Source organism: Canis lupus, chromosome 34 (genome assembly GCF_003254725.2).
Source record: "Canis lupus dingo isolate Sandy chromosome 34, ASM325472v2, whole genome shotgun sequence".
In the NCBI taxonomy this organism is placed as follows: domain Eukaryota; kingdom Metazoa; phylum Chordata; class Mammalia; order Carnivora; family Canidae; genus Canis; species Canis lupus.
Window position 1 is genome coordinate 22,387,914 of NC_064276.1, and position 22,565 is coordinate 22,410,478.

The following is a 22,565-nucleotide window of genomic DNA, read 5'->3' on the forward strand; positions in this document are numbered from 1 at the left end:
AGAGTGATCCCATATCAATCAACTCTTCCTTACACAGCTTTGAGTACTGACTACTTTCTTTCATTTAGCACTCTTAAGTCTTAGTCCTCTACGTACTCTCCCAACTCCTGTCTCTCATTGCAAGCCAAAGGATATGACTCCTTTTCAATCAGTGCTTTGACTTTGTTATAGGAGACATGTCAGATAGCAATTCAGGACTTTCTATAGAGCTCTTGAGTCCTGGGACTGGCTCTCCAGCTATGGGAGATAAAGATCTTTATACAGGGATCCCTGGGTGGCGCAGTGGTTTGGCGCCTGCCTTTGGCCTGGGGCGCGATCCTGGAGACCCGGGATCGAATCCCACGTCGGGCATCCCGGTGCATGGAGCCTGCTTCTCCCTCTGCCTGTGTCTCTGCCTCTCTCTCTTTCTCTCTGTGTGACTATCATGAATAAATAAATAAAATCTTTAAAAAAAAACTTTATATGTTGCCACTTTTATCTTAAATTGATTATTTAAATAGGATATTATAACCTTAAGTCTTTTATTCTTTTTCCCCAATATCTGATATATTGCACCATTGGGATATTCCATTCCAATATTATTCCTTTCGAATTATTCACCAGTGAAAATTTTAATACTTTCACTAATATAGCACATCAGTGGCTATGAATACTCCACTGGTAAATGATCTGGCTTCCAACTCCCACTTTAAAATCTATTTCTTAGGATATCAAAGGTCTTAAGTCAAGTTCCCTGGAAAAAAGATTCTGAGATGGAGATTTGGAAACAGATTTATTCCTAAGTGCTCATTGGAACACATCTGTAAGAGGGTGAAGGGACAAGATTGGACACAGAGAGAAGGTGAACTGTGATGCACTTGCAACAAATATTTAGTCAATCCCATGTAGAGCTTTTGATTTAAAATGACTCTTCAGAGTTATCCCATATTGGGAAAGAGAGCCAGGACTTGTTTCTCTACATTCTGAGATATGAGTTATTTCTCAGGAGGGAGTATATGCTTGGGTGGAAAGTTCCCTATAACTGAAAGCAGTACTTGGAAGATGGTCTCAACTGTGATCCACCAGTATCTGACACTCCCAGACTCTTGGGAGAATGAATGACTTATTCTTCAGGAGAATTTGGACAACATACCACAGCTTCCACTATATTTAATGTGATGTAAGCTGAAGCCTCCAAAAATAAGAATGTCTCAGGGTTTCCAAAGCCTTATAATTGCTCCAGAGCAGGATGTGGGAGTGTTCAAGGAACAGGACAAATATAAGCATCCAAAATTATCATTTGAACTCAAAATTTGAAAACGTGGGTTATTTTTAAGTCCTTATCTTTAGTGAAGACTATCTTTCATATCCTGCTTCCTTTTGAGTAGAAAGATTCATTTGTCATTATGAAAGAAAAGGTTTTTTTTTTTCCTTTTTTCTTTTATGATAGAATAATACTTTCTGCCCTGATAACTACAAAAGTTTATATTTGAAAATGGATATAAAAGTGCATGGTGAAAATGTAGAGTGTGATAGAAAGCAAGATAATATATATCATTATTACTTCCATAAGACAATCTTTCTATCCTGTGACCTTTTGGAAAATTGATGATGCTTAAGACTTGAAATTATAGCATAAAGTATCTTCCCTCAGAAATTTAACCACACACCAGTTGAAACCTATTGAACAAGGAAATTCGCCCAGTGAACCAGAGACTCAAAATCACTACTCCAATGTGAATTTCTCCATGAGGACATTTAGTACATGCTTGTTGACTAAGCAAGGAGTCAACATTAGGATTAGAGGAGGATCAAGGTGAAAATTTTCTCCAAATGTCCAAATAATATTTGCCAGAGTATTCTTCAGAAAACAGGACATACAAAATGCTTTGTTCTGAAAGAATTCTATTATCCAAAAAGAAGCTTGTTAGTTTTGTTTTATTGCCAGAAATTTTCTGGCCACCAAATGCACTTTCGTGTGGAACTTTTTATAATTTGTTAGAATTTATGTTTCATGGGAACACAGTAGAATTTAATTTATGTCAGGTTTTCATGCAATGTTAGGGAAGCTGATACAGCTCATGGCTGCAAAGTTATCAACAGGGCTGTCTGTGGTCGCCAGCCTCCAAAATAATCCTTAAAATTCTTGCTCTTCCTTGTATTCATAATTTGTGTAGTCCCTTGCATTTTACTTGGTCAGTGTGACCAATAGAATTTGGCAGAATTAATAGTATTTTTCATATTAGGTTATAAAAGGATTGCAGCTTTTTTCTTGGGAGTGCACTCTCTGACTCTCTGACCATTCAGTCTGTGGGAAGTCAGCTGCCATGTCATGAGAACAATTGGCAATAATAATACAGGCCCCTAATAATGAGGATCTGAAGTGATCAGCCAATAACCCGTGAGGAACTGGGGCCTGCCAACAACAGTGGAGTGGGAGCACGTCCTCCCCAAGTTGTGCCATCATGAGACTGTGGCTCCGTTCAACAGTTTGACTTCACGAGAGACCCTGAGTCAGAACCACCCAACTAAGCTGACCCTGTGCTCCTGACCCATGGAAACAAACATTTGTTTGTTTGAAGCTACTAAGTTTTGGTATCATTTATTATACAGCAGCAAATACCTACTGCAATAATTTAAGCCAATCAGTGCATTTGATTATTTTTGCCACAGTAATAGGAATAGAGTAGGACATTTGACCTAAGTGAGCGCATTCAGAATAGCTTCCAGGACTTTTAGTGGGGGTTTTAGTACATCGATAGTTTCCTATCTCCTAGATAGTGAAATGTGTGTATGTGAGTGTTGGAGCCAGTCTGTCAGGATGAGGAAAACCAGCTGGAAGACAAAGCTGCCATTCTTGAAGAGAGTAGAACATAAAGAATTGAGGAGAAAAGAGCCAGAAGCTTCTATGCCTTTTCACTTATGCAAGCCAACCAAACCCTTTTGTTGTTTAAACTAGCTTGATTTTTCTGTCACTTGCTAGCAAAAGAACCAAAAACAAACATAAAACCAACAAACCCCAGTGTATCTACAGGCAGAAATTATGCCTTTAAATCTTAACAGTCATCTTTGCTTATATTGTATTCTTACAGAACAAAGAACAATCTTGTAAAATACCCTTGATTCTACGGATCTCAAGCACCTGGTCATAGATCTTGAAAACCTGATTAATTATCCTTTCCCTCTCTCTTGATTATACCATCTTGAGTCTTGACAGATGAACTCCTTTCTTTATAACACTGTTGTTCTCTTCATTTAGATTGCCTCTACTGGATAGCAAATCCTCCTGCCATATGCTACTCTCTAATTTAAACCCCACCCCCAGAGAATGATTGCCTTAGAGGAGACAGTCCCAAAGTCAGGCCAATTCTACTGGCTCATTCTACCTGACAGTACCTTTGCCTTTCTTTCTGGTGATGAATACTAAGATCCCAATGCTGGCACATCTTAAAAGTCAGTTAAAACTGAGTCACAAAGATATGATGAGGTTCGGGTGAAATTGTGTATAGGTCTCATTTTTATAGTAGATGCTCAGTAAATGGATGTTGGATCCATACAAGTGATCTTTATTTATTTTTCTTTGGATTTTATTTATTTGAGAGAGAGAGAGAGAGAGAGAGAGAGAGAGCAAACATGAATGGGGGAGGGGCAGGTGGAGAAACAGATGTGGAACTTGATCCCAGGATCATGACCTGAGCCTAAGGCAGATGCTCAACCGACTGAGCCACCCAGACCCCTGTAAAAGTCTTCTTTAACTATAGTTCTATGTTTGTAGGGAAATATGAAGTGAAAAATTGCTATAATTTGATCATTCTATCATGTTTGTTATATATATTTATATAAATATAAATATTTATTGTAGAGAAATGAGAAAATCTAGATAAGCAAACCACTTTCTCCATTAAAATAATTTGAAATACATCCATCAGAGGAAATTTGTGACTATTTTTGGCTATAAATTTTGATGTAACTTATTCAAGCCTTTTTCTAATAAAAAGTACATACAAAATGAGTCCCTACTGTTTATTAGTTAGCTTCTTATCTTTTAAAAATGTATCATGAGGGACGCCTTGGTGGCTTAGCGGTTACGCATCTGCCTTTGACTCATGGCATGATCCCGGAGTCCCAGGATCAAGTCCCATGTCTGGCTTCCTGCGGGAAGCCTGCTTCTCCCTCTGCCTGTGTCTCTGCCTCTCTCTTTCTCTCTCTCTCTCTGTCTCTCATGAATGAATAAATAAAAAATCTTTAAAAAATGTACCATGAATATCTCTTCATGTTGATAAAAATAAATATGCTAATTTGTTTATTGAGTTCTATGTCATAATAATCATTCTATCCTTTCTTTCTTTCTGCCTGTCTTTAGGGAAAATGGTGACTCAGGCTTGTTATGATAAACAAAATCTTATGAAAGAATGGTTAGGAAAATGACTAAACCAACTTTGGCTTTGTTGAGACTTGTTTGTTGGAAGGAAAAACTAAATGTTATTTGCCCTTGCTCAAATAAAAGTAGGTGTGGGTAGACGAAACCTGCAAATGTTCTGTTAACTGAGTCAGAATTGGGACAAAGGTTCAAAGCAAATTTAATATTCTGAGAAAACTAGAGGCATACAGAGAATGTTTTACTTCACCCAACACTGCTGATACTCTTCTATATGGAAGCATGACAGTGTGGTAGAGATGGACGGAGCAGTAAATGCGCCTTCCAGGAAACCTGGCTTCCAAATCTAGGACTGTGCTTGTACTTACATAACTTTGGGAGGGTCTGTTTCCCTTTTGAGAAATCTCTTAGAGATATTCTATCTTTGCTATTTTATAAACTTTTCAGATTAAGTGGAAAGATAGATAAGTTTTTAAAAAACAAAACACATAGAGAGTCATGTGGAGATCTTGCTTGTTTGGTTGTATTTATTTTGTCCCAAAGTTCCTCCTTTAAGTAGAAGAAAGAATAACTATGAAATTTTCTGTATGCTGTATCTTAAGCTATTTGCTTTTGAACATGCTAGTTAATTTAAAAGGATTAATTTGACTGATTATTTTGAAACCTAATTTTAATGAATGATTTTAGTGTCAAACACCTTGGTTAACACCACTACCAAGTTAATATCAATCATTACCTCTCTTGGTAAAAGTTTAGGGCTGCTAGATCTGACTGTTCAAGTTGTGCCCTACTATCTGCAGGGATATAATCACAAAGACTATGATATGAACGCTAAGCAAGGTTTATGTAATGTGCAATCTGCATACACTTCTGTTGTGACCATGAGAATTCTCATACAGGCAATCAGCTAGATATGAATAAGCTATATATGGGAGGGTAACCTTTGCCCATGAGAATTTCCTTAATACAGCCTCTGACACTATTAGCGACTCTTCTATTCTATCCCTCCAAACTAGCCAATTTGCAGGATCAATACCACTCCAGGCTTTGAGATGAAGTGTTTCTCCATTACAAAGAAAGCTTATAAATCATAAGCTAATAGTTCAGGCAGAGAGAATTGAGTCAGACTCTTTGATGTTCTCCGTTTGCCTGCTAATACCTGTTCTTGAAGCTACGCTCATGCCTTGTTCCTTAATACCTGAATTACTAGCTAGTTTCCTTCTTCTAATAGAAAGTAAATTCTGTGAAGGTAGGCAGTCTTGCCTGCTATTTTCACTGACATAATTCTAGACCAGAGCAAAGCCTCAAATTCAGTAGGTGCAAAAGAAGTAATTATTGATTTGTTGATTACTGAATAGAGCACTCTTCAATTCTGTCCAGTTCAACTGGCAGCAGGGTTTTGCTTACTCCTGAACCCTGGTTTGAGGTCAGGCACCCAGACATCTGCCCTAAACCTTCCGCCATTTTCCTTTGTTGTCTATGTTGCCAACTTCCAGACTCTCTGACCCTGGAGCCCACAGGCCTGCTGCCCTAGGTAGTTGAACATCCCCCTGGCTGGGCTGTTGCCTATGGTCACCATAGTCTTTTGTTTCTGTATGCTACCTCCTGAGCTGTTTGCCCTGACCTCTCAGAGGCTTAGTTTGGCTCTGAGCACCTGCTCTAGTGTGAAATACATCCATCTCATCTCTAGGTCCCAGGCCCTACATCTCAGGCTTCCTCAGTTCCCAGGTAGCCCATAGCCTAACAGTGCTTATTGTACTTGAAGCCTGTTAATGAAAGATTTTGCATTTGGACAGCATTTGGAGATTTTTTTTTTCATTTTGAACCCAAAGAATTGAAAAGCTTTATAAAAACAGGCAGGGCTCATTGTCAGCTGAAGGGCTCATCCTCAGATCCTTGCAGGATGGGTATCAAGCTCCTTCATGTTCCCTACACCTGGAGCAACTTACTAACATTCTCTGAATCTGTTTCCTCAAAAGCAAAGTGGAATTAAAGAGCAAGAGTTTGTGGAAGTGCATTTAATATGGCCCTTGGCATGTAACAATTATCTGCAAATTAGCTTTCCTCCATTGCTTTCCTTCAAGGGAAACAGAAAGGCTGGGATTGGCAAAGGTCTGCCTTGGGGATCAAGGTCTACCCAACCTGTACCTGATGGCTTGCCAGGGCCTGCCTCCTGCCCCATCCTGCCAGCTCCTACTTCTGATTATTAGCATTGGCCTTCTTACCACTAGTGCTTCTACCCTCACCTCAGACCTTACTGTGTGTGCTGATATCTGCTGGAATCTCAAAATGTAACCCTTGGTTTGTTCCATCCTCTCATCCCTGACATTATCAGCCCAACTCTTTCTATTTCTTAGTGTTCTCTCCTTGGCATCTGGAGGGATTAGGAAATCCAACTTAAAATAAGATTTTTAAGAAGCTGAGAGATCCCTGATTTTCCTCCCCATGCTTTGAAAATGAAAGTAGTGAAATACTTTTTCCTAAAATAATGATTGTATGTCTGAGTTGGGGCTAACACCTGGGTTTTTGAGAGACTTTATGCATCTTGTTCCTTATTCCTCATCCATAACCTACCTCTATTTCTAGAAGGTCACTGAGCCTATTAGCCGGCAAATTCTCACTTCATAGTTACGATAAAAGAAACATTTTAAGAATTATTCCATTAAGCATATGGGCTTAAGAACGTGTTGTATTTTTAGGAGTGACTTATTTAGGAAAAAGAAATGCAGTCCCCAATTCCTAATCCGCTTGACAAGCTTAAGGAGAGAAATGTTGACCTTATTCTGTTTTTCAGCATAAAGTTCTAAGGAAGACTCTCCTTTTCTGAACTTCCTAAGTGTGGGGAGTAGATAGGCTTCAAATATAGCTGTAATGCCTGGTATTTAACTACTTTACATTGCCCTAAAGCTATTTTGCTCAGAGTGGATTGTGAATCCCTAGAAAACAGATTCTTAGTCACCTTTGATTATTTAATATCTAGTACAGTGCTCAGGCAACATGTTTTCTTTTCTTTTCTTTTTTTTAATTTTTATTTATTTATGATAGTCACAGAGAGAGAGAGAGAGAGAGGCAGAGACATAGGCAGAGGGAGAAGCAGGCTCCATGCACCGAGAGCCCGACGTGGGATTCGATCCCGGGTCTCCAGGATCGCGCCCTGGGCCAAAGGCAGGCGCCAAACCGCTGCGCCACCCAGGGATCACTTATGAATAAATTCTTCAGCACCAAGAAGCGATATAGAAAATATGTTCCTTGTTCTTCAGAATCAATCCATGACATAGAACATACATGACAATCCATAATGCTCCCATACATTAAAACTATAAGACAGGCATAATATTTCCTCGGTAGTCTGGTACAGGATTTGAGAGATCCTTAAACATTTCTCCAGGAATTAGGAACTTGCTAGGAAACCCCTGACTGCCTCCTTTCTTTTCTTTTTGTAAGAAGAAACTTCTCAGGGGCTGTCTCAGATGCTTATCTTCCCTTATGGATGATAAAAGTTAAGAGGAAGGATTTTAGGCAGCAGAAGTGAATCTTCTTAGGATGCATCTCATAGAATCATGGAACGCAGACATAGGAAGGTTTTAGAGAGATCAAAAAGCAAGTAAAAATCTCCAGATACCAAAACTCTAGTCTGGTCTACCATACGAGGGGTGGGGCCATGAATCACTTGGAGCAGCAAAATTTCTCTATTTTCCCTCCAACATTGAAAATAGCTTTTTCTTCTTCTTCTTTTATTTTTTCTTTCTTTCTTTCTTTCTTTCTTTCTTTCTTTCTTTCTTTCTTTCTTTCTTTTTGTAGTTTCTACTTTGGCAGAGTTAGAGATCTTTAATGTGTACAAGGCCAAATGTGTAAATTATCAATGAGTATTATGAATTGCTTTAGCTCAGATAAAGTTGGCAGCTTATGGAGGATGCCATCTAAAGGAGTGGCAAACCGACTGTTTACTTCCCTCTCTTCCTGACCTTTCTAACACTGTGAAACACTCCATTCTTCATTCACTCTACAGGACTGGACGCGTTTTTGGCCATCTGTTTGGAAAACAATCCTCTTGTGGTTGAACCTAATACGTGCAGCACATGAAGTTCTGCATGTAAGATCTGTGAATTCACTCCCACATTCAGATACTAACTATCTAGCTAGATCCAGGCATATCACTTACTAGACTTAATTTTTCAGTTGATACTCACTTATTTAAAAAACAAACAAAAAATAAATAAAAAACAAAAAGTAATACCAGTTGTTAAACAGAAAAGTCTTTTTTTGTTTAAAGGCAATAGCTAGAAGAACTTTTTAAAAAAATTACATATATGCTGAGTTCTAATACTATATTTGCTTTAATTTTAAGCATCATTACTAGGAATATTAGCAAAGATAAATTAGGTCTATCTTAGCATTTGACATCTTCAAATTGAGTGTAGCAGAGTAGGATATAGTTAAATAAATTTCGAGAGCATTAGATTTATAGGTCTTTGGACTATATATATTTATAAAAGAGGGGCATATGCTTAAAAACCTTCAAAGATATCATATGTCTTATTGTGAAGGACTGTATTTGTTTCTTTCCTTCCTAAACTAACCCTTGTCATTTTTATATATTCAGAAAGGATGCTCAAACTCCAGGTAGTGAGATGCATTTTAGGATAAATGATAAGTCCTACCTTTGCCTTCCACATACAGTTCCTGAAGGTCAAATAAGTAGTGTTTGCTTAATAACTTACAGCATTTTTGCAAATGTTAACTGACCAAGGGGATTTAGGCTGTTTCATTTTGTTTTACGGACCTGGCATTTAATTTGCTTCAACTCCTGGGCTCTTGGGAATGTCAGAGCTATGAGCGTAGCCTCATTATAGATCTGAGTTGGGTTCTACTAGAGAAAGCCATTGACCATTGCAGGGCTCAGCTGAAAGACCCACATGGCAGGAGAGAGGGAATGTTTTAGACATAAATGTGACTCATAAAGGAAGAAACTAGGTGTGTGTGTGTGTGTGTGTGTGTGTGTGTGTGTGTGTGTGCTGGAGCCCAGTTACATTTGAGAGAATTAGATATTTCTGGCCAAAGAAGATGGCAGATGGTTGAAAGAATAAAGAATGATGGCACTACTTAAGATTATAGACATAAATTGATCCAGGTGTTCTTTTGTGCATTTGTTCATTCATCATTTATGTGATGTGTGCAGTGTATACAGTTGATTCCAATTTATTTATTTCAAGAGTCTTTCCTCTACCCAACAAAGTATTTGTGGATTAATTCAAAATGAGTACTCAATAGGTTTTCCATTTCTAGAAGTATTAGCTTTTCTAATTTAATGTTATCTTCCTCTGGTCACCTGCCTTCTCTAATCCTTGTCCATTTCTTCTTCCCTGCTCACCCTCCTCCTCCCCTTCCTCCTCCCTTTATTCCTCCCTTCCTCCTTCCTTCCCTTCCCTCCTCCTCCTCCTTCTTCTTCTTTTTCTTCTCCTTCTCCTTCCTTCTCCTTCTCCTTCTCCTTCTCCTTCTCCTTCTCCTTCTCCTTCTCCTTCTCCTTCTCCTTCTCCTTCTCCTTCTCCTTCTTCTTCTTCTTCTTCTTCTTCTTCTTCTTCTTCTTCTTCTTTCTTCTTCTTCTTTCTTCTTCTTCTTCTTCTTCTTCTTCTTCTTCTTCTTCTTCTTCTTCTTCTTCTTCTTCTTCTTCTTCTTCTTCTTCTTCTTCTTCCTGTTAGTTACCTAGCTTTAAATTTCTCTCTGTTATCCCTGCAACTGGATTTCACATCATCACTTTGGGAATAATAATTCCAGTAACCACCTCTTTAATGTTGTTAAGCATCACATCCATTCCCATGCACTGCTTTTTCCTGACAAGTCCCACTGGAAAGAGCTCGGAATTGAAGGGACATTGGAGTTGGGTGATTGAGGCACAATTTACAAACTAACCCCATCACTGACTTCAGAATAAATTTCTCTGAAAGCGATTACAGATTTATTTATGATGAAGATTATGTCTTTGTCCTAATTATGTTGTACTCCCACATTCTCAAAACTCATCTCTCTTCCTGTTGGGTACACACACACACATGCACACACACACACACACACTAGTATGGTCCTAGATTTTCGCTTGAGAATCAAAAGCTTTTACATATCAGATCAACTCAAGATTATTAGATGTATTTCTGTGGAATGTTATGTGGGCATAAGGATTTTATTCTGGGAACCTCAGTGATAGGAGAGATTAGAAAATTTAAGAAATATACAATTTTGCTTTAATTCAACAAGTACGAATGGGGTGTGTTGGTGATTATTGAAAGAATCACAGAATTGAAAAGGCTAACTCTGACTTCAGAAGCTCAGAGCTTAATGGGAGAGATGCCCAAACACATAAATGTAGGTCAGGCTAAAAAGTGTTGCAAAAGAACAATAAACAAAAACATCTACAGTGATAATATACAGTTAGAAGATATCAACTTTAACCAAGAGGATCTGAAAAGCTTATCAGAAAATAAAAGAATGAATATGCTTATATTGTAGGCAGAGGAAACAATTTGAGAAAAGAGCTGATGATTTACCAACTTCATTTATTTATACAACTTTGATTAATGACCTAATGCTAGGTGGCATTAGAGAAATAGAAGGCTCATCTCTGCCAATAAGGAGCTCCCAACCATGTTGGGAGGAGACACACAATTACAGTCTGATAACTGATGTCATTGGAAGGGATAGGCTCTGAGGAGTCTAAGGCAGTGATATCCCAGAATCTTCCAAAGATCTTTTAAGAAATTTTGATGCCTGGAAATCACAATCTCTGTAGCTATCTGCCTTTTGATAACAACTCCTCAGGTTGATGGAGACTGTTTGATGATCAAACAGTTTTAAAAGTCCATAACTTATGAAATAATAAAACCTGCATCTAGAAGAAGGAAGAGGAGTCCTTTAAGTGGCAAGGAGAGGGGAAGGGCAGGGATCTTCCAGACAGAGGAAAAGGCCTTGTCCAGATGCCAGAGAATGTTACTTGTTCAAAGGAACTGCATGCATGTTAAGGAGTCATAATAGGTGGATCTAGAGAAGTAGAAAAGGGTCAGATGGGGAAAGTTCTTGCATGCATGCTAAATTCTTTGTATATTCTCTTGATAATAATGGGAGCCTTTAAAAGGGTAGAGGAGTACAATGTGGTAAAGGAGGTACAAAGAAATTCCTGCTAATGCATTTGATCCTCAAGGAAATTTTTTTTTTCAGTGTTTCAACTTGGTGGTTGGAACATTTCACTAAAATGGAAGGTCACAGGATTGTCTTCTTCTAATCATAAGAACTTTCACTTCTAGGCCCCACTTTTGGCTTTATCACTTTTAGCTAGTTTCATCCCTGTAAATCTGTTTGGCTTAATAGAATTTGGTTGATCTTTAGTTGATCTCTGACAAAAAATAAAGTCAAACAAACAAAAAAAAAACATTATTCACCAAAGTTTTGATCATCTGTTTAAATCTTCTTATATTTGCAAGAACATTACTCAGTAGTTTGCATTTAATGTATGCCATTAACAAACATAACATGCTCTGATATCCCTGTGTGTTCTAATTAGTGATCTTTGATTATAGAAACAAATAAAAAAATCATTTTCAAGCATTTGCTGTAGGAAGCTGTGTGTGCAATGCTGCAGGTGGCAAGAGGATGAAGAAGGTGACCTCTATGCCCTTACAAATCTTACAGACATGGTGGAAAGGGAAAAGTGGAAGAGATTTTGGTCTTGTCTCGTTAACAGTTGTGTCACCTTAGGTAAGATACTTTCCTGGAATCTCCTTTTCTTCAACTGTAAAATGACCTGGCTAAACAAGATCATCTCTAAGGTCTCCTTCTGCTTTTAACCATGGGTTGTCAGTGATCTAGTATGAAAAAGTACGGTTCTAATGCAAAGTGGAAGTCTATATCACATAGTGGTATTAGCACCATGTTCTCTGGAGTTGGTCTGATCTGGGATCACAGGTCCATTATTTAGCAGTTGTAAAAATTGGGATAGGTTAAAATATCATTCTAGTCACCTATTTCTTCATCCATAATGTGTGTTTATAATAGCAATGGCCTCTTCTGATCTCTGGGAGAATGAAAATACATGATATTTGAAAAGCAATGAGCTCAGTCTGTGTCATGTAATAAGCCCTCAATAAATGTTTGTAATGATAATAATAATAATTGTTATTATTACTATCATTATATGTCATATATATTATCATTATAAGCCAAGAGTTAATATTAATTCAAAGGAGAGAGTACACACAAATGGGGACCTCACAGTGTGTTCATGAGAAGATAGCATTTGAGAAGTTCCTTAAAGATGAAGATGATTTCAGTGGGTTGGTTTGGGAGAGAGGGAAAAGGCCTGAGTGGCAGGGGAAGGTCTTTCTAAAGGAGGGTGGAACTTTACAATGTTTCTATACAAAGTTTCTACGTATGTATGAAACAGGATACAAAGTACAATAGAACCTTCCACCTTTCATGAGTGATGTCACTCAATTTCCCTGCTACCCTGAGGGCAGATTGGTTGAAACTATTTCACTGATAAATTCAAATGAGTAACGTGACTTGCTTCATAGTTTCAGTAGAGAGCTTATGCAGTACCAAGATGATAATCCAAATATTATGAGTGCCAGACCTGAATTGTACCCTATTCAATATTACATTGATCTAACATCTGAATCCCGCCTTAGGATTTTATGGAGTCAGGATTTTGGATAGATACCAGGTGGAGTAGAAGCATCCCTGAATATTTGCCAGCTGTGAGTAGGCCTTAATCTCCTCGGAAGGACTTCCATTTCCCTGACTCATCTCCGTTGGCTTTCATAGTTTCCATTGGACACTTGCCTGTGTTCCACTTTGATTGTCTGAGATCCAAACTCTGATTCTGCACCTTTCTGGTTCTGTCAGTTTGGTTAAGTCATTTGACACATGGTCCTCGTTTTCCTCATCTGCAAAATGGTGATACAACGCCTTTCTCATTACATCTTAAATACAAAATGAAATAATGTGAGTGAAAATGGTCATGAACTCCAGTTAAATATAACTAACTTAAGTCGATACAGAGTTCTTTCCATTAATTCTTTAAAAACTGGTATATAGATAAACCTTTTATTAATTTGAAGCATAGGTAAAGAAATTTACTTAATTTTGTTTTGTATCTCAGTTACATAAATTGACTATCTACAATGATCGAATTTACTGGACAATTATTAAAGCTCCTCATTATCATAAAAGCTAAGGAAATCTAAAGTGCAAAGGGACTGAACCAAATATATGGAATTCTAATATCTCCTATTAAAATGACCTGCCTTTTAAATGTAAAATATATTCTAAATAAACTATACTATGACCAGGTCACTGTGGAAGGATTTATTTAGAATGTGCACAGTAAACTTGTATCTTTTTCTGAAAGTTAGTAAATATCTGTTAAGAGTCTAAATGTTAGTGAATATTCTTCCCCCACTGGAATATTTTGTTATTTGATGAGTTTCCAACACGATGCCTGCACGTGGAACTCATTTATTACTCTATTCATTCACTCAACATATATTTATTGAACCCTGGAATTCAATAAAAGTAGGTACAATTTATATTTCCAGGAAGCTTATATTCTTGAACAAACAACCCCAACATGTGAGATTGTAAAATACAGTACTCAGCATTGTCATACATTTATTTATTTTTTAATATTTATTTATTTATTTATTTATTTATTTATTTATTTATTTATTTATTTATTTGATAGAGAAAGCATGAGCAGGGGAAGGAACAGAGGGAGAAAAACAAGCAGATTCTGCACTGAGTGTGGAGCCCGATGTGGGGCTGAAACTCATGACCCTGAGATCATGATCTGAGCCAAAACCAAGAGTCTGATTCTTAACCAACTGAGCCACCCAGGCACCCTACATTTTGAGCATCTAAAGCATAGGCAAAAACAAACAAACAAACAAAAAAAAAATATCTGCCCCATTTGCTTATAGGATGGTTGTCACAAACTCATTCCTCAATAATGTGATGCACCTTTGGGCTTTTGTTCTCTTGATAGTAACACTATTTTTCCATCTTTGAGCTCAGCGAATTCTTGTCATTTGAGTACTAAATCAATAATGCTCTCTTCCATAAAGAATTAGTAATGAGGGATCCCTGGGTGGCGCCGCGGTTTGGCGCCTGCCTTTGGCCCAGGGCGCGATCCTGGAGACCCGGGATCGAATCCCACGTCGGGCTCCTGGTGCATGGAGCCTGCTTCTCCCTCTGCCTCTCTCTCTCTCTCTCTCTCTCTCTCTGTGACTATCATAAATAAAAAAAAAAATTAAAAAAAAAAGAATTAGTAATGATTGCCTAGAGATATTAATCACTCCATCATTCACGCTCGTAAAACATTTTTCAGAAACATATATTTCAACACAAGATCCTGCGATCAATCTATCATCTTCTTCTCTTTATTTTCCCATTTGACTGCAAATTTCTTGAATGATGTTTTATTGATGTTTGGATATCAAGCCTAATCTTATGCCTAACACCCACTATCTACTGGAGAGTTTTGTTCTGTTAAACATCATCTGGAGACATCAAACTTACATATAGAAAACTTGAAACAATGACATGCTAAACTATGTGGCTATTGATTACAAGTCCAATGGACAGAGAGGAGAGTGAGCTAACCATATCAAGTCAGGCTTCATGAAGCTAATGATTATTAAAATTATAATAAATGGAAGGAAAAATAAAAAGCATCCCAGCCAGAAGAAAGAGCATAACCATATATTCAGAGACAGAAATAGCCAGAGGTTAAGAAAAAAACTTCTATAATGACTAGACTGGGAGTTGCATTGATAAGAACTGAGCAAGCAAAGTAGGGGTAATATAAATTGTTGTCTTATGAGAAGTATATTAGTAGTCAGGGTTCTATAGAGAAACAGAACTAATAGGATGGGGGGGTTTATATATATATATATATATATATATATATATATATATATATAGTTAAGATGGAGACCCAGAAGAATTGGTCCAAAGTCTGCAAGTCTGAGAACCAATGATACAGTTCTCATCTGAAGGTTGGCAGTCTCCAGACCTAAGAAGAGCAAATGTTTCAGTTTAAGTCTGAGGGGAAGAGAAAAGCGAAGGTCTCAGTTCAGAGGCAGTCTGATGGAAAAATTCTGTCTTTCTGGGAGGAAGTTTAGCTTTGTTCTATTCAGGCCTTCAGAGGATTGAATGAGACCCACCCACATTAAGGAGGACAATCTACTTAGTAAACTGCTTTAAATGTTAACCTCACTCCAAATATCCTCACAGAGGCACCCAGAATAATGTTTTCCTAAACCTCTTGGGCACCTGTGACCCACTCAAGTTGATAACATAAAGTTAACCATCACAAGATGTACAGAGAAAATATTAGGAAAGAAAAGTTTTGTTCCATGTTATTAATAACAGGTTTTCTGAAAAAGGCATCCTGAAGGATACATAGGTTTGGGGTTAGTGGAATGGGGGCTTTAGTGGGGATCATTCCTGGAGACAAAGCAATATGAGCAAAGATACAAGTTAGGAAAGGTCAGGGTACTTGTGGTTCCAGAAATGGTTCACTCACATGAAGCATAGGATATGGAGAGGGAATAGCAAAATGCTCCCACCATACTTCGCTCCTCCGCCCTGCCCCGAGCAATCCTCCAGGGTGCTGGAGGACATTGTGTTATATCTATTTCTAACTAATAAAACATTCCTGTGGCTTGATTGGTTACCAAAACACTTAGGTCTCCATGTTCTCTATGAAAGAGAAAAACTATTACAACTCAGGGTTATTCTAGGGATAGAGGGGTTGAAAAAAAAAATCAAGTCATTTGCATTTCTGTTCTCTGTTCACTTCATACTGTTTCTCCAGCACAAGGCTGACTGTGAAAATAATACTGGACATAAAAAAGTATAGACAAATTATGGAGTTTAAAAAAAGAACGAGGGGTCAACCCAGGTGGCTCGACGTTTTAGCGCCGCCTGCAGCCCAGGGCCTGATCCTGGAGACCCTGGATCGAGTCCCACGTTGGGCTCCCTGCATGGAGCCTGCTTCTCCCTCTGCCTGTGTCTCTGCCTCTTTCTCTCTCTCTCTCTCTGTCTCTATGAATTAAAAAAAAAAAATCTAAAAAAAGAACAAGGCTGATGAATTTGTTTCTAAATCAGTAGGGTTTTAAGTCACATGCCAAGGAATCAGAGGGCCAAGCAAGCTTGGAGTTGTTTCTCCTTGGTGGGCAGAAGGAAACTGGTTTACAAATGAACAATACAAGTTGGGGTTCCAGGGACCATAGTTGAGCAGGATGGAGGAGAGATTATTCAGACAGGCCGGGAGGGGGGAGTACAAGCCAGGTCCTAGGGACAACCAAATGTAAAAACTAGGGCATCTGGTCACTTTGCAAGTTCAAGGGATCAGTAGTGGGATTTAAATGACAGATAAAGTCCAAAAGCCATTGGACTGAATCCATTGGACTGAATCCAAAAGCCATTGGAAGACGAAGCACAGGTACTGGGTGATGTAGGGCAAAGAGCAAGGGAAAAAGTGAAGGTAATTTCCTAAAATATAATTAATTGACTAGGCATTGTTTATATATGCTTCCCCAGACCTAGTTGGTGGTCACTGTGGTTTAAAGGCCAAAGGATAGGGCAGATAGGATTTAAGTTTCCAGGTAGCAGTAAAAAGGGATGTTCTCTGATCTCCCTGCTAATTGGTCACTCTTTCTTTCTTGTCTAAAACTTTCATTGACTCAATAAACAGTAAATTAATCCATGCTCCTCAATCTGGAATTGAATATGTTCCACAATGTGACTATAATCTGCCCCTCCAGCTTCATTTTTCTCTCTTGTCCTAAACATATACTGAACTATGAATATAGCAGAGCGCTGGCTATTTCTTCATCTTATACCTTTTCTTCTACCTCTAGACCCTTGATAACATTGTATTATCACTGATGTCATTTAGCACCAGTGTATCGAACGAAATTGAAGTTAGCAATCCACTGTCTTGATAGGAACTTTCTTTATGCAATTGTCCCTCCAGAATGTTGAACAAAGGCTATATTAATTGAGCCCAGTGGATTGTAAATGTGGGCACAAGGGCAGTGATAAGGACACAGCCTGACAGTTTATAAAAGCATCTCCTACAGTTCCCTGACAATGTCAGTGTTTCTTTGCCCAGCACAGGTTAAGGGCACACTGCACAGTCGCCATTCACACAGCCATTGCAATTTAAAAAGAGGAGCTGAGACTGATTCTGTAAGTGAACACTTATATATGTGCTGATAAAGCAAGACGGAAATAAAAAATGGTGAGAAAACATTAGTAATAGCAAATTGAATGTGTTTGAGTGAGTTGAAAAAAAGTTCACCTTGTGAGATTCACATAATATCAATTTGATACTGAACATAAGGATGTATATGGAGGGGTGTGGGCCATTCAAGACAAGAGTTTCATGTTGGGATGGCTTTTGTGAGTGATGTGTTAAGTTCAGAGGGAGTAAAATGCTAACCTTTGACACCAGGTTTATTCCAGCATGGTTCACCCAAAGCACCCTTGGAAGCTGAATTGCACCGTACCATGATGGAAGTCTTGTTTTTCTAGGTGAAATAAGTTACAGAATGAGTAGTGATGTATGCATTGCTGCTGAACTGAGGTGTGAATTTTGATGAATGATTCACTGTGTCACCTCTGAGACTTGGCTTAAGTAAGACTCACATTCTATGTAAGGTAAGAGATAAATCAAGAACATAAAATTTCCAGGACTTCATGCTCTCCCAAGAATTCTCCAAATTGGAAAGTTCAAGTATCCCATCATAAACTGATGCATGAACTCTATACAGTGGTAATCCCTCCTCGATTTGAATATCTCCAATGTCAGGAAACCTACCAGACCAGACCACTTTCCTTCAGTGAGTTTTAATTGTTGTAATTTTTGCCCTCAATCAAATATAATCCTGCCTTTCTATGCAGGATATATATATATATATATATATATATATATATATATATATATATATTTAGTTATGTTCTCTGAAGCCTCCTGGAAAGATCATCATTTCTTTCTCACGTGGAAATCTTCCTATTATTATTTTTTAATATATTTTCAAAAATTTTTTAAGATTTATTTATTTATTCATGATAGATGTAGAGAGAGAAAGAGAGGCACAGGCACAGGAGGAGAGAGAAGCAGGCTCCATGCTGGGAGCCTGACGTGGGACTCGATCCCGGGACTCCAGGATCATGCCCTGGGCCAAAGGCAGGCGCCAAACCGCTGAGCCACCCAGGGATCCCCTCCTCCTATTATTTAAAGCCCACTATCATGTTTGCTGTCTCCTTTATTTAGATTTAAAATGCCCTCTTCACCCTAATGCTCTGCAGGCATACCTACTAGGAGATGCTTACCAACTTCCTCACTAACTTCACTAACTAGAAGCTTCTCCTCTAGAAGAGGGCTCCAGTTTACTTTAAAAGGTGGTATCCAGAAGTAAACACAACAAATCCAAGCATGATCTAGCCAGGATAAATACTAGAAATCAGCCTAATATCACATAAGGCTGTATACTAGCTTTTTCAATTGTAGTCTCAGTTTCAGCTGAGGTCACTAGACAATAAGGACCACATTCCACGATGAGAAGAGAGACCCCAGGCAGAAGTTGCAAAAGAGGTGTCTTAGAACCTGTTTCACGACTCGTAGTGGCCCAGGTATCTCAGCCCTGCCTCCTCACCGCCCCCCCACCCCAACTCCCAGCACCATACCCAGTGAATGGCAAGAAGGGAGATAAATTATTAGGAGATATTTATGGAGACAGCCAGCGGTATGTATTAAGTCCCACTTCCCTGTCACCACGGAGAAGGGTGAGCGTTCCCACACCTCACTCTAAGCCTAGGGAAAGGGCATTCGTCTCATCTACTCTGAAATCATAATTCATTGATTGTTTCTTACTTCCCAGGCACTGTATTAAGACCTTGAAAAATGTTATTTATTCCTCACAGCCATCTTAGGCAGAATTCATAATTCTCATTTTATTGAGCAAGCAATTAAGTAGCTTGCCCAGGAACTCACATGTGTTAAGTAGCTTAGCCTGAACTCGGGTTTGCCTGACTCTGAGGTCTAAGCTTTTAACCACCGACGTCTTTTGCTATTCCTTGTAGTTGTCATGGCCTTTGGCAGCAACAACTGGTCTAGGTTTTTCCAGTGGGTACTGGGCAATTAAAAAGGAATGAGGAAATCATTCATAAGCTGTGGTATAAATCAACTATTCGTCTAAGGACTTGTGTCATTATAAAGAGCATAGCTAGAAGGAACAGTTTGTGACACTAACAGGAACAACAGAGTTAAGAGGAAAACACGTTGCTGGCTTTCTCAACCCAACGCAGAGCTGCTTCCACCTACAGGCCAACGGGACAAATGCAGTCTTTCCCTTGGTACAATGAGCTCCTTTCACAGACGGGCTGCCCGGCTGCAAGGCAGGGGAGGCCCTCACCTCACCAGGTGGCTCTAAAGCTTCAACCAGCAGAAGTGTGGGCCCAGGGGGACCCAGACTATGGATGAATGCACCAAAATACCCTAGGGCTCCTGCAAAACTGAGAGCTCCGGAGTTGCAAAAATCATAGCATCGCTCCGGCCAGCCCAGCACTGATCCTGGGGGTCCCTGGATGGTTCACAAAGAGCAAGTCCAACCTTACTTCCTCTTCTGTAAAATGTGGGAGCTGGGAGGAGTCAATTAAATTCAGCTTAGATTTGTTAAGACCTACTGGCTGCCAGACAGGATCTTTATCACTCGGGATGCACTGGTGAACAAAACAAAGCTGTCTTCAGGAAGCTCAGATGAGATAATGTGTTTGAAAATATTTTGTCAACACTGCTGTGCCACATGCGTGGCCAGAATTGTCCTTTGTGCTTATACTACATTGGGAAGCCCTGTGTGTTTCTAGCTCATGTGCTGGGCCCTGATTTTGGAAGTGGAACTGTAACTTAAGGCTGAATTCAGAGTTACCTGATGGACTTGTTCCCTTCCCACCATGAGCCTGGCTCTGGGCCACTCCCTGCAGCTTCTCAAAGTCGGGGACTAGGTCTTCCATCTTCCATCTGTGCTGTGTCCCCAGAACCGAGCACAGAACTGAAGTCAGAGTAGGCTGTCCATGAATGTGTGCTGTGCGGAGCGGAACCGAACTGGGATTGAGTTGATGAAGTTAATTATTGCAGTCCAGAGCAAAAGGGATATGCCTGTACATCACTGCGAGTGATTCGTGCTGCTTCTACACCCTCCATCCTGGCAGCTGCCTGCACAGTTAAACCTTCCTTAGAAATGCACACACATTCCACCATGAAGTCCTTCCGACTCTGTTAATCAATATGGCTCTTCTTTTCTTAGATCCCCATTCATATTATGGCCTCAGCCCCAGAAAAAATATTTAAACCTGATTGTCTTAGGTTATTCTCTAAAGGTGTTAAACTTTTGATTCTGGAATGCTCTTATAGTTGCAGGAATAGTACTTCTAGCTTCAACCATATGCAATGTCCAGTATAACTTGGGGAATTAAATAAATTAAGTTACCGTCTATACCTTTCTTGGGGAAGAGTCTCTGATTTCATGAGAGACAAAACATGTTTGTGTTTGCATGTAAAATCATATGTGTGCTCAGGATTTTCTCCCTCGTTTCATCCTCTCCAGGAAGTCTTGACAGTTGGGGCCGCCTGGGTGGTTCAGTCAGTTAAGCATCTGCCTTCAGCTCAGGTCATGATTCCAGGGTCCTGGGATTGAGCCCTATGAGCTCCCTGCTCAGCAGGGAGTCTGCTTCTCCCTCTGCTTCTGCCCCTGCTCATGCCCTATCTCTCTCTCTCTCTCTCTCACACACACACACACACACACACTCTCTCTCTCTCTCTCTCTTCTTCTCAAATCAATAAATAAAATCTTAAAAAAAAATCCTGTTACTGGGATCTGGGACCTGCTATTGGTACTTATTAGGGAAGTGATAGCACCAAAAATACAATTCTGATATTTCTCTTTGTGATCTATAGTATTTGACTCCGAAAAATCATATTCTGGTTTTAATGTTGATTTTTCTTCTGTCCTTCTGAGTCTCTCAAAGCATGGTCATGTGTTTCAGAATCAGAATTTTATACAAGACATTTATAACATGTTAACACCTGGTCCCCATGCCCAGTTTCTTGAACTCAAATCTTTGAGGATGGAACTCCTACTTCTGCACTTATAAGAAATGGCTTTAGAGATTCCAGTGTGCACTGAAGTTTGAGAACCATTGCCCTGGGTGTGCTCCTAGCAGGAATAGTCATTGGGAAAAGTCCCTGGGTGGAAAGCTCACTGCTAAGTCCGGGACTTTTCCTGTAATGGGTTATGTGCTTTTGGAATGGGTTTCCTCTCCCAGATCAATAGAGCGTGAACATTTTAGATTTTAGGGCACAGGGAAAGATTTGTGACTCACCAAAGTAGCATGTGTGCATTGTGGCTGCCTTTCACCATAGATAATTCCATTCTTTCAATGAGCGCTTTAAAAAACAAACATTATTTTTCCCAATTGTCAAGTAAAATAAGTCAATAAAATAAGTAAAATTAAAAGCATCTCTAATGCACCTTACAAATTAATGATAACTACCTTAACAAATATATATAAAACAAATATATATTTAAATTATATTATATAATATATATACAAAACAAATATATATGTGTGTATATATATATTTATATATATAAAACATATATATCCTAACCTTGTTTATGGTGACAACTAGGTTTATATTCCACATATGGTTTTATATCTTTACGTTTCAGGTCACTTTTAAATTTACACTTTATATATTTGAATACAAATGAGTTAAGATGAGAAAATACAAACTTTAGTCATAAAAGCTTATTATTTTAATATATCCTCCAAGGACATTGTATCAATACTGATTTTAGCCTTTTACCTGAAATAGTATAACCCAATTATTTTTAAGTTGGGAAAAGAAAGTAATCCTTCCTTGAGCTATTCCTAAAATAACTCTCTGCTGATTTTTCCCAAAGTAATGACCTATTTGTAATTCTTCTTCTGTTCCTCACCAACTCCTTCTCTCTCTCTCTCTCTCTCTCTCTCGGATTAAGAACCATATAAAATAGTTTTCATTATTATCACTTCAATTTTGGGTGTTAGTTTAGAGGAGTCTGGTGATGATAAAATGGGCACCTGTATGCTTTTGCAAGTATTTATACTC

The 22,565-nt window shown here is 38.8% G+C and overlaps 1 protein-coding gene across 1 annotated transcript in view; it reads left to right on the forward strand.

Annotated features, from left to right (window-relative positions):
• The window catches only part of CLDN16 (claudin 16), a 74,245-nt gene that overhangs the window by 28,884 nt on the left and 22,796 nt on the right, over window positions 1-22,565 (forward strand). The window lies entirely within an intron of this gene.